The following is a 15,318-nucleotide window of genomic DNA, read 5'->3' as shown; positions in this document are numbered from 1 at the left end:
CAACGGATTTTGATATTTGTTAGCACCTCAGACGGGTTCACTATGAGATACTTCCTCCATTCCACAATGTAGTGCCCCTGCATTTTCAGAGATTTAAGTTTGATCATACATTTAACCAATGAGACCGACTGCGCCAGTAGCAAAAATTATACCACTACAAGAATTGAGGGCTGATTCAAAGTCCAGAACTCCAGATACAAGCACAAGTGTGCAAAAATCAACAACAAGAAAGAGGAAAAGTTGTCCCTCAAAAAAGAAAGAAAGAGAAAAGGTTGAGAGCCGGAGGTGGGAAAGAAGAGTCGACGCCGGGTTGTTTCCTGATCCTTCCTCGTTGGCTCCTCTTGAGTATTTGGAGTTGCCTCCTGTGCTAGCAATTGCACTCAGCCCATTGACAGTACAAGCACCAGCCCGTTAGAGGTTGAGGATAGTCCCCCTAACACTCCTTCCTCCTTAAAACTCGGCTTGACCCCTTACCGCGTAGGTCCCACGTCACGCGACATTCCTTAATACTAATATTGTTGTTGTGGTAGCCATTGTGGAAGTACACTTAGCAAGGTCAAAAAGGAGGCATTGTTGTTGGCACAGTCGGACGAAGTACTTGTAGCCAACATGGACTTTCTCGAAAGAGGTGGCCAGAGCTGCGACACCCCTCCTTCATTGAAAAGTCTCTGTTGGTAGGCTCGAGAAAACTTGCGGTGCCTTGTGGAACTGCCAGGATCCCATGGTGTATCCCAACTTTGCACCAGAGCTACACACAGCTGGCTTGTGGCCATGCCATGCTTCAACACTGCATTCACTACTAGGGAAAAGCCTACCAACAGTGAAGGTTTTGGGCCTCTCAGTAGTGCGGGCACCGGGCTACTAATAAGGCGCTACAGCTAACGTATAGCAGTAGCGCTGGTTGTCTCACGCTACTGCTATACATGAATAGCTGTAGCGCTCTTTGGGAAAGGGCGCTACTGATATTATCTGCAGCGCTGTTTGATGGGACGCGCTACTGACAATACGGCGCTACTGCTAAATTTCCCCCTCGCTACTACTAGTTTATTTGTTAGTTTTTTTCCTGCATATTTGTTTTGTATTTGTTTTGTATTTGAATAAGCTTTATACAATAATCTTTAGCATATCATACACATACAAATGTAATCATAGCATATACATACAATTAGTCTCATCAAATCATGTCATCATCATAATCATCATCCAACACAAAATGGTCTCTCGTCATCATCTCGAAAATAGCGATACAAGTCTCGAATGATATGCAAATACATCGTCATCCATCTAAACAATGATATACGCGAGAAGAGCTATCACTTTGAGAACATGAGTTCGTATCCCTCTTTCGCATTAGCGTGAACCTCTAAACTAACTACTGCCTGTCGCTCGGAAACCGGAAGAGCCTGACACTCCGGCCACTTGTCGTATATATACTCCTGGCATAGCACTTCTTCGCCATCTATGATCTATGCACCTGCATCATCACATGAGTCGATGATATGCAACATATATAGTTGAGCAACAGAAAGAGACAAACTTGGCAAAAATAAAAACAACATATCATAAGCATAAATAACAAAGTTCATCGTACCCCAAAATGCCCTAACTAGAGTGATTTTCGCTAATCGAGGAGGAGGACGGTTTAATTACATCACAAATAAAGTTTCACCGTGCATAACTCAAAGTTTTGTCATACAGAAAGTATGGACTAAACGGACACATTGTCATATATCGACAATCACTCCAACATGTCGTTCCATCCATCCAAGTCAGGGAGATAGTCCCCGAGCCTAGTGAAAGGCTTCAGGTCGAGACGCTGAGAGGCTATCCATGTTCGGACGTCTTCCCGTGACATTTGTCCTTCTCCGTAGAACATCCCTGTTTTTCCGACGACCTCCTTCATGATGATTTGGGCAAGTTCGCGCTGGATGTTATAGAACTCAGCTTGAAGTCGATGATCCTCGATATCTCCTATGTCCTTTGCCCATTGCAGAATATGGGCATCGCCGGAAGAAGGTGCCATGCGAAGGTTCTGGTGATCCCGTCTGTACTCCAGCATGTGGTGTAGGACATAGAATCCATCATTAAGAGAATCGTCTGGTTGCTGGATGCAGCAGAAGTTGGTCTTATGGCCGAAGGCGACCCTGCCGCCCCTCATCTTCTTGTCCCTGACCTCTCCACCCAGTGATTGGTAGTGATACATAGCACTGTCGAGAACATCCTTGATGTGGGTGTAATCCTTTTTGTGATTGTTCTTCGACGTGTCCAAGTAAAGAGCATGGAAGAATCGGGGGTAGAGGATGATGAGGACGGCGCGCCCGCCGCTGCGCAAAATAAGTCCTCAAATTAACTAGCCTCCACCGTGCAAATGAATGATTGAAATTGAAGGAAGGATAGCAGCGCGGATGACTTACACGGGATGATAAGGCACGAGAATCGTCATGAAGTCTCTTTAGATCGCCGAATCTGGCCCGTAGCGCTGTTGCAGGTAGGATTGGTTGACCGGGGATATGCCATTTATCCGCACCGGGGATATCTATGCGGTCCTGAAGTCGAATTGATCAGAAACTAAAATTACCAGCAGTCTCATGAACTCCGTAATGACCGATGTTGTCTCGTAAACCTTTTTCACTGGGTCCCAACGGTGCCGGGCCCTGAGGACGTCACGCTCCTGCGGGACGGTGAACTCCGCCAAGGGGTCTGGGATGCCCAGACTCGCGGCTTCTGTGTCCTCCTTGGCCCATTTGGACCTCTTTCCGCCGTAACCACGGCTTCCGAGGTGGTGGCTCCCAATGTTCCTCTCTTGAAGCCCCTTCATGTACTTAGACTTTTTTTGGCATCTTCGACCTCGCAAGCCTCCTTGAATATTTGAAACTGCTCTTCCGTGATTGTCGGATTATCCTTTACAATCTCGGAGTAGGGTTCCTTCTTGTCGATGATCCTTGCTTTCACTCAATTTTTCCAGGCGGCCAACGCATCGCTAAACTTGGTCATGGCGTGTTTGTTTATCTTCATTCTCGGGTCCTCATCTGGATCTTTATAATCCTTCTCATTCCGGCCCGCGAACAAGAATATCTGGTGAAACTTCTTTAGGAGGGAGCTCCTCATATTTTCTATCTTCTGTAGTTTCTCATCGTTGATGGTGGCGGTTGTCCGCACGATGCAGCCTATTTGATTGCCGTAGCATCGACGCGCTTCCTCGGGCGCCGTTGGCTCAAAATTGTCGTCGTCCACCTTCGTGACCACCACTCTAGTAGTCCTGAATTTGTTAGGAACCCGTTGCCTCTTTGCTTTCGGTTCTACACCGGCTCCGCTCCCCGAGGCAGCGCCGGTCTCAATGCCGGTCTGAGTCTGAGCGCCGGTCTCAGTCTCAGCACCGGTCTGCGTGTCGGTCTCAGTCCCCGATGCCACCGGTGGGCCCATCAATAACATCGGTTGATCATCGGTAAGGCTAAAAAATTCATCTGCCGCCCGGTAGGCGTCGTCGCAATCACCAGAACCCTGTCCTTCATCGTTGCTAGCCATGTTTCCTATGATTAAATCTAGTCAATTAATTCTAGACCTAATAAAATGAATAATGACATAAAAAGGCCTATTGTTTTGCAAGAATGTTGACTCCTTCCTGGTGCGGCAAATCACAAGCACTCGATATGTCCTAGTTTGTAGCACAAGTCATGCCGAAATTCATGGAAAATTTCGGCATGAGCTTTGCTAAAAAGTGGACAAATCGAGAACCTGAAATTTGCTGGAAAAGAAATGAATCAACATTCCGGCAAAACATAGGCCACTAAGCATCATTCCCTGCAAACAGTGTCCAAATATATACGAGCAACCACATGTGCAAACAGTGTAGAAGAAAATTCATTTAACTACTAATAGAACAAAATTTAGTTAACTTTAGTGCTCTATAATGATGAAAGGAAAAAATCCAGTTAACTACTAATTTCATTCATTTAGGTTATTCATTTAACATCACCTAATTAACCTACTGTACCAATACTACTAGCAGCACTACTAACCTAATTAACCTAGCAAAACTCTAGTGCCCTAACTGAAAAACATCTAATTAACATCTAATTTTTTCTCTAAAATACAGAGAGAGATGAGTGAGGGGGAGGGGTGGGGGACTTACAGAGAGGGGAGAGACGGTGGCGGGGAGGTGCTCGGTGACGGAGGCAGGAGCGGAGAGGGCGGGCTCGGGCACGGGCAAGGGCGGTCCTGGGCGGACTCGGGCGGCGGTGAGGTGGAGGGCGCCGACGGTGACATGGAGGGCGGCCTTGGGCGGCGACTGTGAGGCTGAGGGCGGCCTCGGGCGGCGGCGGTGAGGCTGAGGGCAGCCTCGGGCAGCGACGGTGAGGCTGAGGGCGGCCTCGGGCGGCGGCGGTGAGGAGACGGCGGTGAGGGCGAGGGACGATTTGGGGAAGAATTGGTGGCCGGGGGGCAGGATGGGAGGAAACCGCTGTTTAAGTGAAACATAATGGTAGCGCGTTTCCGGAAACACGCTATAGCTAAGTTAGCTATAGCGCGTTTACTGAAACCCGCTACTGCTATTCCTTTCTCCTTTTTTCTCTTTTTTCTTTTATTTTTCTTTACATTTTATTTTTTTCCTTTCTCCTTTTTCTATTTCTTTCATTTTCATTTACTTTTCTACTTGTTTTCACTCTATTTTATTTCCGTTAGCAGCAGCGCTTTACACATAAGCGCGCTGCAGTTAAGGAGATTAGCAGTAGCGCTGGACCATTATACGCGCTACTGCTAGGTTGGGCTAGCCTTGTGCGCCCAGTTCAAACGTAGCAACAGCGCTTTTCTCTAGTACACGCTACTGCTAAAGTCATAGCAGTAGCGCGGTTTATTTACACGCGCTGCTACTAAGTAGCAGTAGCGCTTGATACAGCGCTACTGGTAAAATTATGTGTATAGGCTTTTCCCTTGTAGTGATTGAGCAGACACCAGAGTTGCATGACGAGACACATTAGAACAACCCCATGAGCTATCCAGACAGAAAAACATGGTATGTGTTGCACTCCATATGCTAGCTTGCAAGAGATAGTAAGGATCTCAACTTCTTAGTTCGATGAAAGTATTGGGCATAGTAGCCCACAGACATAAAAAGCTAGCATTCTCTCCTTCTCAAGACATCAAAAATCCGAGAAACATCGAGCTCACATTCTGATTTCCTAGATGTGCATTGGAAATTATTGTACTTATAGTTGCTCTTCCAATTGCCCTTCCACTTGCAGATTCTTCAAATGTAATGCCCGCAGTGCTCGCTTATTTAGTACTCTCGCCATTAGAATCTTCAAATGTAAATCCCATTTCTTGTGAAGAGAGTGCAGCACAAATAGAAGATGTAATGCATCCAGCTGTAATGTAAGTATTGCATTTGAGCCCACCAAAACCACCGACATAGGCATGAGTAAGCAACGATGGATCCAAATATCCAATTCTAGCAGAAACCATTAGTTGAGTTGCGAGAATCTTTTTACAGAATAGGTTGTTTGCTTCCCTTTTATACAAGAGCATGTTGTAGTCAACCCAACACTACTTTCTAACCAGGGTACTATCCATTGCCAAGATGCAACAAATAATGAACCAACATATGGGTAATTTGTCATTGGTCGTTGCTCAGCTGACATATCTATTGTTTTCCATGTCAGTACATCTCCTTTCTTCCACACAACCACACAAAATTTTGTAACAATGTAATTAATTGCATCCCTCAAGCCAACATCAAGATGACCATTTATACTGCATACCTCCACACTATTTTATTATCTTGCAAGTGTTCTTCACCATTTTCATGACAACACAAGTAGTAGCAAAGTGTACCCATCACATCTCAAAAGAAATGAAACACATAAAGCAATATGAATAGTATGTCAGGTCAAGAAAACACCTACTAGCAAAAAAAGAAAAAAGAAAAAGAAAACACCACCTCATACTCTGGCCAACCACTTAGGCAGCATAAGAAAACCTTTCCGGGTCAGGACCCCCCCCCCCCAACAGCAAGAAAACATCTTCATAGGGTCAAATGTTTCCCCAATATAGTAAGCCGCACAAGTTTATCCAGTTGAGATCCGTACTAAAATAACTCCCAAGCAAGGTTGTAGCCTCCAAAGAAAATTCAGTTGATTGCTAATCTCTGAATATTTTTCCACAAGGAAGGTAGGTGCAAAACCACTTAAGAACCACAAAAATTGTGAATCCGTGACTAGGAGTTGCATAAAACTTCCAATGATATGTCGCTCAAGCCACAAAGAAGCTTAAAAACTTTCAGTATCTAGCTGCAAACATTGAATATCTAGCCACCAATTCTTAATTCTCATGAACCCATGATCTAGGTACCACATCACCATAAGATTGCACAAGATGATATGAAGAGAGTTAGCAAGAAAATTTAGTTGATTGCTAATCTCTGATTTTTCCCCATAAGGAAGGTAGGTGCAAAACCACTTAAAAACCACAACAATTGTGAACATGTGACTAGGACTTGCATAAAACTTCCAATGATATGTCACTCAGGCCACAAAGAAGCTTAAAAACTTTCATTATCTAGCTTCAAACATTGAATATATAGCCACCAATCCTTAATTCTCATGAACCCATGATCTAAGTACCACATCACCATAAGATTGCACAAATCATTCACTATGATGATATGAATAGTGCTAGCGAGATTACCCCGAATCACGTCAGATTTTGTTTTGTTGTTGCAATATGTATTGGTTCATAACATTGCAATCCGCACTTCCTTGCTCCCAATCGTCATGCTGTCACTTGAAGAACTTCCACTCACATACCTTGTATCTCCTATTGCAATAGTATATGGCACGAGCAAAGAGAATTTCCATCAGTAAGATGTATAGCAAACACTCCAAGCTGCTCACTCGGAACAGAAATAGCTCTTGGTGATTGAGAAATCCAACAAGCAACCTTCTCATCAGTACATGGCTTTGGCTGGACACTCTACAAATACCTCAAGGATTGCTTCAAAGAAGAAGTAGGGTCACCATAAAAATGCTTCATCACATAATTAACTTGTGGCAGTGGTCATGTGAACTTCCGATGCACGCCATCATGAGAGCAGTCAAACGGTGGCCATGACTTGGGTCATACTCATGTCCAACAACATGATCCACTAGGAATAATGGGCAAGGCAATGGGCATAGCACCTAGCCTTGTTGCTTGACGCTTTGAGTCACTTTTGGCATGAACATGTGAAGGAAATATGCCCTAGAGGCAATAATAAAGTTGTTATTTATATTTTCTTATATCATGATAAATGTTTATTATTCATGCTAGAATTGTATTAACCGGAAACTTAGTACATGTGTGAATACATGGACAAACATAGTGTCCCTAGTATGCCTCTACTTGACTAGCTCGTTAATCAAAGATGGTTAAGTTTCCTAGCCATGGACATGTGTTGTCATTTGATGAATGGGATCACATCATTAGAGAATGATGTGATGGACAAGACCCATCCGTTAGCTTAGCATAATGATCGTTTAGTTTTATTGCTACTGCTTTCTTCATGACTTATACATGTTCCTCTGACTATGAGATTATGCAACTCCCGAATACCGGAGGAACACCTTGTGTGCTATCAAATGTCACAACGTAACTGTGTGATTATAAAGATGCTCTACAGGTGTCTCCGATGGTGTTTGTTGAGTTGGCATAGATCGAGATTAGGATTTGTCACTCCGTCTATCGGAGAGGTATCTCTGGGCCCTCTCGGTAATGTACATCACTATGAGCCTTGCAAGCAATGTGACTAATGAGTTAGTTGCGGGATGATACATTACGGAACGAGTAAAGAGACTTGCCGGTAACGAGATTGAACTAGGTATGATGATACCGACGATCGAATCTCGGGGAAGTAACATAGCGATGACAAAGTGAAGGACGTATGTTGTTATGCGGTTTGACCGATAAAGATCTTGTAGAATATGTAGGAGCCAATATGAGCATCCAGGTTCCTTTATTAGTTATTGACCGGAGATGTGTCTCGGTCATGTCTACATAGTTCTCGAACCCGTAGGGTCCGCACGCTTAACGTTCGATGACGATTTGTATTACGAGTTTATGTGTTTTGATGTACCTAATGTAGTTCAGAGTCCCGAATTTGATCACGGACATGACGAGGAGTCTCGAAATGGTCGAGACATAACAATCGATATATTGGAAGCCTATGTTTGGACAACGGAATGGTTTTGAATGAAATCGGGAGTATACCGGAGCACCGGGAGGTTACCGGAACCCCCCGGGAGGTATATGGGCCTTATTGGGCCTTAGTGGAAGAGAGGGAAAAGAAGCAAAGGAGCCCCCCCAAGCCCAATCCGAATTGGAGGGGGGCCGGCCCCCCTTTCCTTCTTTCTTCCTCCTCCTTCCTTCTCTCCTAGAACCAACAAAGGGAAGGGGGGAATCCTACTCCCGGTGGGAGTAGGACTCCCTTGGGACGCGCCTAGAGAGGCCGCCCCCCTCACTCTCCTCCACTCCTTTATATACGGGGGAGAGGGGCACCCCATGGACACACAAGTTGATCATTGATCTCTTAGCCGTGTGCGGTGCCCCCTTCCACCATAATCCACCTCGGTAATATCGTAGCGGTGCTTAGGCGAATCCCTGTTCCGGTAGCAACATCATCACCGTCATCACGTCGTCGTGCTGACGAAACTCTCCCTCGAAGCTCTACTGGATCGTGAGTTCGCAGGACGTCACCGAGCCGAACGTGTGCAGATCGCGGAGGTGTCATATCTTCGGTGCTAGATCGGTCGATCGTGAAGACGTACGACTACATCAACCACATTGTGATAATGCTTCTGCTTACGGTCTACGAGGATACGTAGACGACACTCTTCCCCTTTCGTTGCTATGCATCACCATGATAGATCTTGCGTGTGCGTATGATTTTTTTTTTAAATTACTGCGTTCCTCAACAACATGTTGGGTTCAACACCGGCATGACTATTCAGAAGGAGTTGAATCTTTCAAAACTCTAAGTCGTTCTTCCATATAGTAACTACTTTTTTTGCGGGGTATATAGTAACTACTTGTGTATCTAATTTTTTTTTCTAATTTGTAGGACAGATCTATCACATACTTGTAGTTTAAATTTGAATTACTTTTGAAAAATCAACAAAGTGATTTAAATGTGTGAAAGTACCTACAAATTTTAAAAATCCATAAAACCTATGGTCTACTTTCCGTGAAAATTGGAGTGGTGCCATTTTGCACCCTGGTTTTTTACCCACTTCACAGAAAATACAATTTTTTACGCTTGGAAAATAGAAAACGAATTTTTTGTACAAAAAGTTGAAAACTCTATTTGACAACATTGTTTGTAAAGGCGAGATGCACATATGCACCAAATTTTGGTACATCATCATGAACTAAGCAATGAATATGGCATCGCCTTGGTCATTTGGCTTGAAAGCCATGAATGTTCATCAACGGCAGTCCATTTTGGGAAGGATTTTTTTTCAATTGTTTCATATTGAAAGTTGTTTTTTTCTCACAACTAGTACACATAAAGTTGTTTTTTTCTTTCAACTTTTTCTAAAACAAGGTCAAAATGACCGACATAACTATTCATAGCAAGGGGTTGAATCTCTAAAAATTCTAAGTGGTTCTTCCATATAATGACTACTGGTGTACCTATTTTCTTGCTCATTTTTAGGACAGAGCTATCACACACTTCCAGTTCAAATTTGAATTACTTTCGGGAAATCGACATAAAGCCATTTAAATGTGCCAAAGTAGTTAGAAATCTAGACAATCTATGAAACTTGGGATGTGCATAAAATAAGGTCTACTTACTGTGAAAATTGGAGCGGTACCACTTTGCACCCTGTTTTTTTGTATTGCTTCACAAAAAATACCTATTTTTTACACTTAGAATATGAAAAATGATATTTTTAACAGGAAAAATTGGAAACTCTATTTGGCAACATTGTTTGTAATGGCAAGATACACCTATTTGTCTAATCTGAGCACATTATAATAAACCACGCAATGAATATGACCATCACCTTGGTCATTTAACTTGAAAGTCATGAATGTTCATACACGATAGCCCTTTTGTGAAGGATTTTTTTCTTTCAAAATTGTCATGTTGAAAGCTTGGTATTTTTATTTGCAGCTAGTACACATGAAAGGACTCCATGCGAAAGGATTGTATTTTTTGAACTTGTATTCTTTTCTTTCATTTTTCCCAAAACAAGGTGAAAATGGCCGACATGGTTATCCATGGAAAGGGGGTGAATCTCTCAAAACTACTTGTTTACCTAAAAATATTTTTTGCTAATTTTTAGGATAGAGCTATCACACACCCTAACCCTAAAATGAAGAAGTTCACAACATGAAAATGATTCGTCTTGCCAAATGAAAAACTTTGATTTTTTGGATCATCTTCATCCGAGGTTGTACACAATCTCGACAGCCAAAACAGTGCAGCACAGTGAATACCCCTTTTGCCGAGTGTAGCACTCAGGAAAGAACCCTTTTGCCGAGTGTAGCGCTCGGGAAATCACCTTTTTGCCATGTGTTTTGTCCATGGCACTCGGCAAAGCACCTGCTTACCGAGTTTCGCTTTTTTTAAAAAAATAGTTGCCGAATCCCCGACAAAATGCACTAGGCAAAGAGCTGACACTCGGCAAACATGAAATTTCTAGTAGTTCAATGAATAGGGTACAATGGTTTCCAAGGAGGCGCGGTTCAGTCCTTGTTGAAAGGGATAGAACCTCATAGCTGACTACGTTCTATCCTACACCGCTTGGATCCTCGCGAAGCGTCGATTCCTGCTTCAGTTTTGCAATCTGAGCCGGGATGCATCCTGCCGTCTTCTTGACCCCCTCTTGCGTTTTCCCTTTCCATAACGGTATCCACTGTTGTAAATGGATTGTTGTAGCAAACAAATAATCAGAAGGATACACAACAGATAAGTGATTAAGCAGTTTGCAATACATAATTAACAGGACAGGACAACATATTGATGTATACAAACGGTTGGTAAATGTACAAACTCTCTTCATATATATTATATAGCTAGTTATTTTTTAAATTTTGTTCAATGCGCTTGCTTTTATGTAGAATTTATTTACTTATAGACAACGGCGTCGTATCCTGTGAATCCAGCATCCCTCGTGCATTCCTGCATCCACTCATCGCAGGCCGTTAGATCAAAATCCCGTGTCTGCCGTGCGTCTAACATCGTTTTGCAGAAAACCGCCCGCAGCTGCCCAAATCAGCCATGTAATTTTCCATGTACCCCCCTCCTCCCAAGCCGAGGGCTGCTCCCCCAATTCGGGATCTCCCCAAATCTCATTGTCCCTCCAAAGCCCCATCCCCGCAGCAGCCACGACGTGGACGGCAGCCGGCGACGAGCCAGGACGGAGTGCCACGACGTGGACGGCAGCCGGCGACGAGCCAAGAAGGAGCATTTGACATGGAGCGTGCGACGGAGCGCAGCATGAGGAGCCTGCAACGGAGACCCGCGTAGGCCGCGGCCGCATCCCGGCGGCTACGGCCTGTGACACGAGCGACCACCACACTCGCCATCAGTGCCACTGCAGTAGATGGTGTGGACGTGTGGTCACGTACGTAGGAGTAATTGATCTTGTTAGATGAACTCCTGTTGCCAAATCGCAGTAGCAATTGATCTTGTTTGGATGAGCCAAGAGCAAACATGTACTGCTGAATGCAAAATTCGGAAAAGGAAATTCAGTTCTCTGAATTAGTTATCCAGAAAGTTGGGAGAGAGAGAGAGAAACAGGATAACATCTGCTGGCTGCCTTAACTTTAACTCACATGAGAAATGAATCTTCGCTAGTCCTACACTCAAAGTTCATTTATCCTATGACTGATGACTGAAAATGACAATGTAAACTCCTTTGAAAGCTCTCAGTTTTTCTCTCAAGAAAAGAGCGGTTTATATTGCCATTGTTGAGGTGGAGTTGTAACTTGAGTTGTTCCTTGTGTGATTCATACTGAACACTGCTTATACAACAGAATCAACAGGTGAGCTCACAGTATGTAGTACTTGTGTGATGTACGCCTTGCAAAGCAACGACAACCACATCTCTGAATTTGGCTAATTCTTGTGTGATGTACGCCTGTGGTACTTGCACACTGAGCTCCTGAATGTGTTCTATGAGCTTGTACATTGCAACTGTTAGTGCGAACTATCTCATTTTCTAACTTCTTTTGCTGTCCAATACGAACCCCAAAACCAGAGTGATGTGCATAAGATTTGTAGAACTCCTCCACAGCCTTCAGTCCTTGAAATGTCATCCCCACATTAGGCTTCAAATATTCTTCACATTCAGGTATAAAAGATGAGCACTACACAATAAATGATTAATCAGTAAGAACCTTCATGCACGAATAACTGAACAGAATACGACAATGGTCGGTGAAAGGAATTGACTTATAGTGACAGGAACACTTGCTTTCTTTATGGGTGTACTAAATCCTTCCTTGTTCATCTGCATTTGCCAACTATTTGCAGATCCCATTGCTGCAGCAATAAGTATACACGGTAAGCCTCTGAAAGTAACCAGAAAAAGGGGACACTATTTGCCATGAGAAGTACATCCCAATTTTGATTTAGCCAACAATGCTAATGGAAAGGCCCGATGACATTTCAAATGACACTTGGGGTAGAATTAGAGTCTACCATCAATATATGTATGTGCAGGTAAAAGCAGGAAGAACTATTCCCGGCTTTACAGCAAAATTGGCGGCACCCACAGAGATGTCAGCATGACGAGGTGTATTCAGAATAAAGTTTAGACACTAGCAAAATTTCGAACAATGAGTATGAGCTTGATCGCATCATGTGTACCACAGAAATCCCTGTTTACATCAAGTTAAGAAGAATCCATGTATACATACAAATCGGATCATTGTTTTACTCATTAATTCTCCTGGGCTGAAGAAAAGCGATCTGCTTTCAAACACTATGCACGATAAGCGGACAAGGCAAGGGTAGAGGGATGATTTTGAGATACTGTATTGACCTACGAGTATACGCATCTGGCCGCCGGGATCTCTTCTTTGTGGAAGGTTAGGGTGTATGTTCAGTTCTTCTGTATGTACCCGCAAGTCGCCGCCATGGTGATCGGGACATGGGGTTCGCGCGTCTCGTATGTGCAGGGGTGCCCGTGCAAATTTACCTGGTGAACTTGCGGAGGCACAGGGCTGAAGGCGGGCGGTTTGTTGCAAAAGTTGTCAACAGCTCAGCAAATACACACGATGTAGATCGGATGAACCAAAATGCTAAGGATACATGGATGCACGAGGGGTGTCGGATTCACATGATACGACGCCTAGACAAACCACGCAAAGAAACATGGTACATATAGAGCTTACCTTCAAAGTTCAGAGCGTACTTAACTTTACACCGAGGTATGCCCCAATCACTGAACAACTTGATAATTTCGTGGTTCTTTGTGTCAGAATATGAGCAGTGCCCTCCGATCTTCACTGTCTTCAGGTTTTCAAGTGTAGGAAATAACTCTTTTAATATGATACAACTTCCTTTTGTTTTCTCCCGGAGTGTATCGCTGCTCTGGAGAAGAAGAAAAGATAAAGGTTAAAACCTTACATGCATGCACCGGCAAAGTAGATATGAGAATCGACATACAACTTGGAAACTTCCACGGTAAACACAATAACACAAAGTAATTCATCTCAAACACATCAACATATATAGTTAGTGCGTACCTTGAAATCAAGTTGCAAAGTCTCTAGTGCGGGTGTGTGCCGCAGAAGGCATGCAAGCGCAGTTACATCGTCATATAGACACCACTCGTTCAGTATCAAAGTCCTTAACTCGGTGAATGTAGGGCACCATCTCAAGTCACCTTGTAGGATTGCCTGGATAGAGTGCACATGTATGGTTCAGAAAAACTTGTGACTAGCATATAGAAAAACCTCAACTAGATACCGGAATGTTTCTGTTCAAAGGAAAGGAGTTTCAGGAATGTGCAAGAGAAAGAAAAAATAATGTCACGTACAAATAATAAATTGTCTGAAATATTAGCATCACTTATTTATAGTAAGTCCTCATTAAGCTCGATGCTTGGTTGAGCATACCAAGTAGGCAAGTACACTCCTAATCAAACAACCGACTCAAATGCAACCTATCATAATTTTTAGATTTCTTTTTCGAGCATGTTTTTGTAGGGACTGGTGCAAACTGCAATACGTACTATTGTGCATTTGTGCCTGATCATGCGAACTGAAAACATTTGCAAATATTAACACTAGGTCGCATTTCCAATTCTATACTAAATGATGAAAGTAAAAAATTTAACACTAGGTCGCATTTGACAAACCTTTCCATCAGGAGTCGAAGCCGTAAGCTCCAAGCTCGTGGCCTCTGACAAGCCATGCAGAAGCAAGGAAGCGTGACCATTGGTGGGGTGCTCCCCGTAAACCGGATGCTCGCCGTCGTCAACAACGGCATGCTGTCGAGGGACGGAGGTGTCTGTTCCCCGTCACAGCTATCGGATATCTGCAGATGACGGAGGTTGGGCGTGGAGATCCTCATCGTGGCGGTCCGGCCGGCCGTGTTCCGGCCGATCGGGATGTCGCAGCGGACGATGCTGAGGCGCTCCAGCGAGGGCGAGACTATGGCGTCGCCGCTGAGGCTGAGGCGCAGGAGCGCCGGGCAGGGGGAGAAGTCGAGGAGGCCGCCGGCGAGCTCGGCGAACTCGAGGTGCATGGTCGTGAGATGGTCGGACGTGAAGGAGAAAGGGGGGCGCGGACGCCACGGCAGGAGGCCCTCCTCGTCCAAGCGCGCCGTGAGCGAGGTGGCGCGGCACGTGGATAAGGCGTGCCTGACCCACAGACCGACGTCCGGGTGGGGGTCGGTCTCGGGGACGTCCTCGTCGCTGTCCTCGTCGTCATCGTCGTCATCGTCGTCAAAGAAGAAGTTGGTGGACGGCTGGGGGGCTTTCACGAGGTCGTCGATCTCGAAGGCGCGCAGCGGCAGCGGCGAGGCGTCGTTCCGGTGGCGCAGCAGGCTGTTGACGAAGAGGCGGAAGCCGTCTCCCCGGCCGCTGACGCGGACGGCGGGGGTGGACTTCCAGAGGTGGCGCCAGCGCCGGGAGAGAACGGACGTCTGGACGGTTTCGCGCGACGGCAGGAAGGAGAGCACGTGCTGGAGGACGTCGTCCGGCAGCGGGCCGGTCAGGTCGCGGCCCCTCATGCTTTGCAGATGGATGCGGCGGCCGCAGGCTTCTAGGCGGGTCTGCTGGCTGCCTGGCTCCGGGCCATGGAGGAGGACGGAGGCTGCTATATGTGTGTAGT

The sequence above is a fragment of the Triticum aestivum genome, chromosome 1A (genome assembly GCF_018294505.1).
Source record: "Triticum aestivum cultivar Chinese Spring chromosome 1A, IWGSC CS RefSeq v2.1, whole genome shotgun sequence".
Classification (NCBI taxonomy): domain Eukaryota; kingdom Viridiplantae; phylum Streptophyta; class Magnoliopsida; order Poales; family Poaceae; genus Triticum; species Triticum aestivum.
This window is presented reverse-complemented; position numbering follows the sequence as displayed.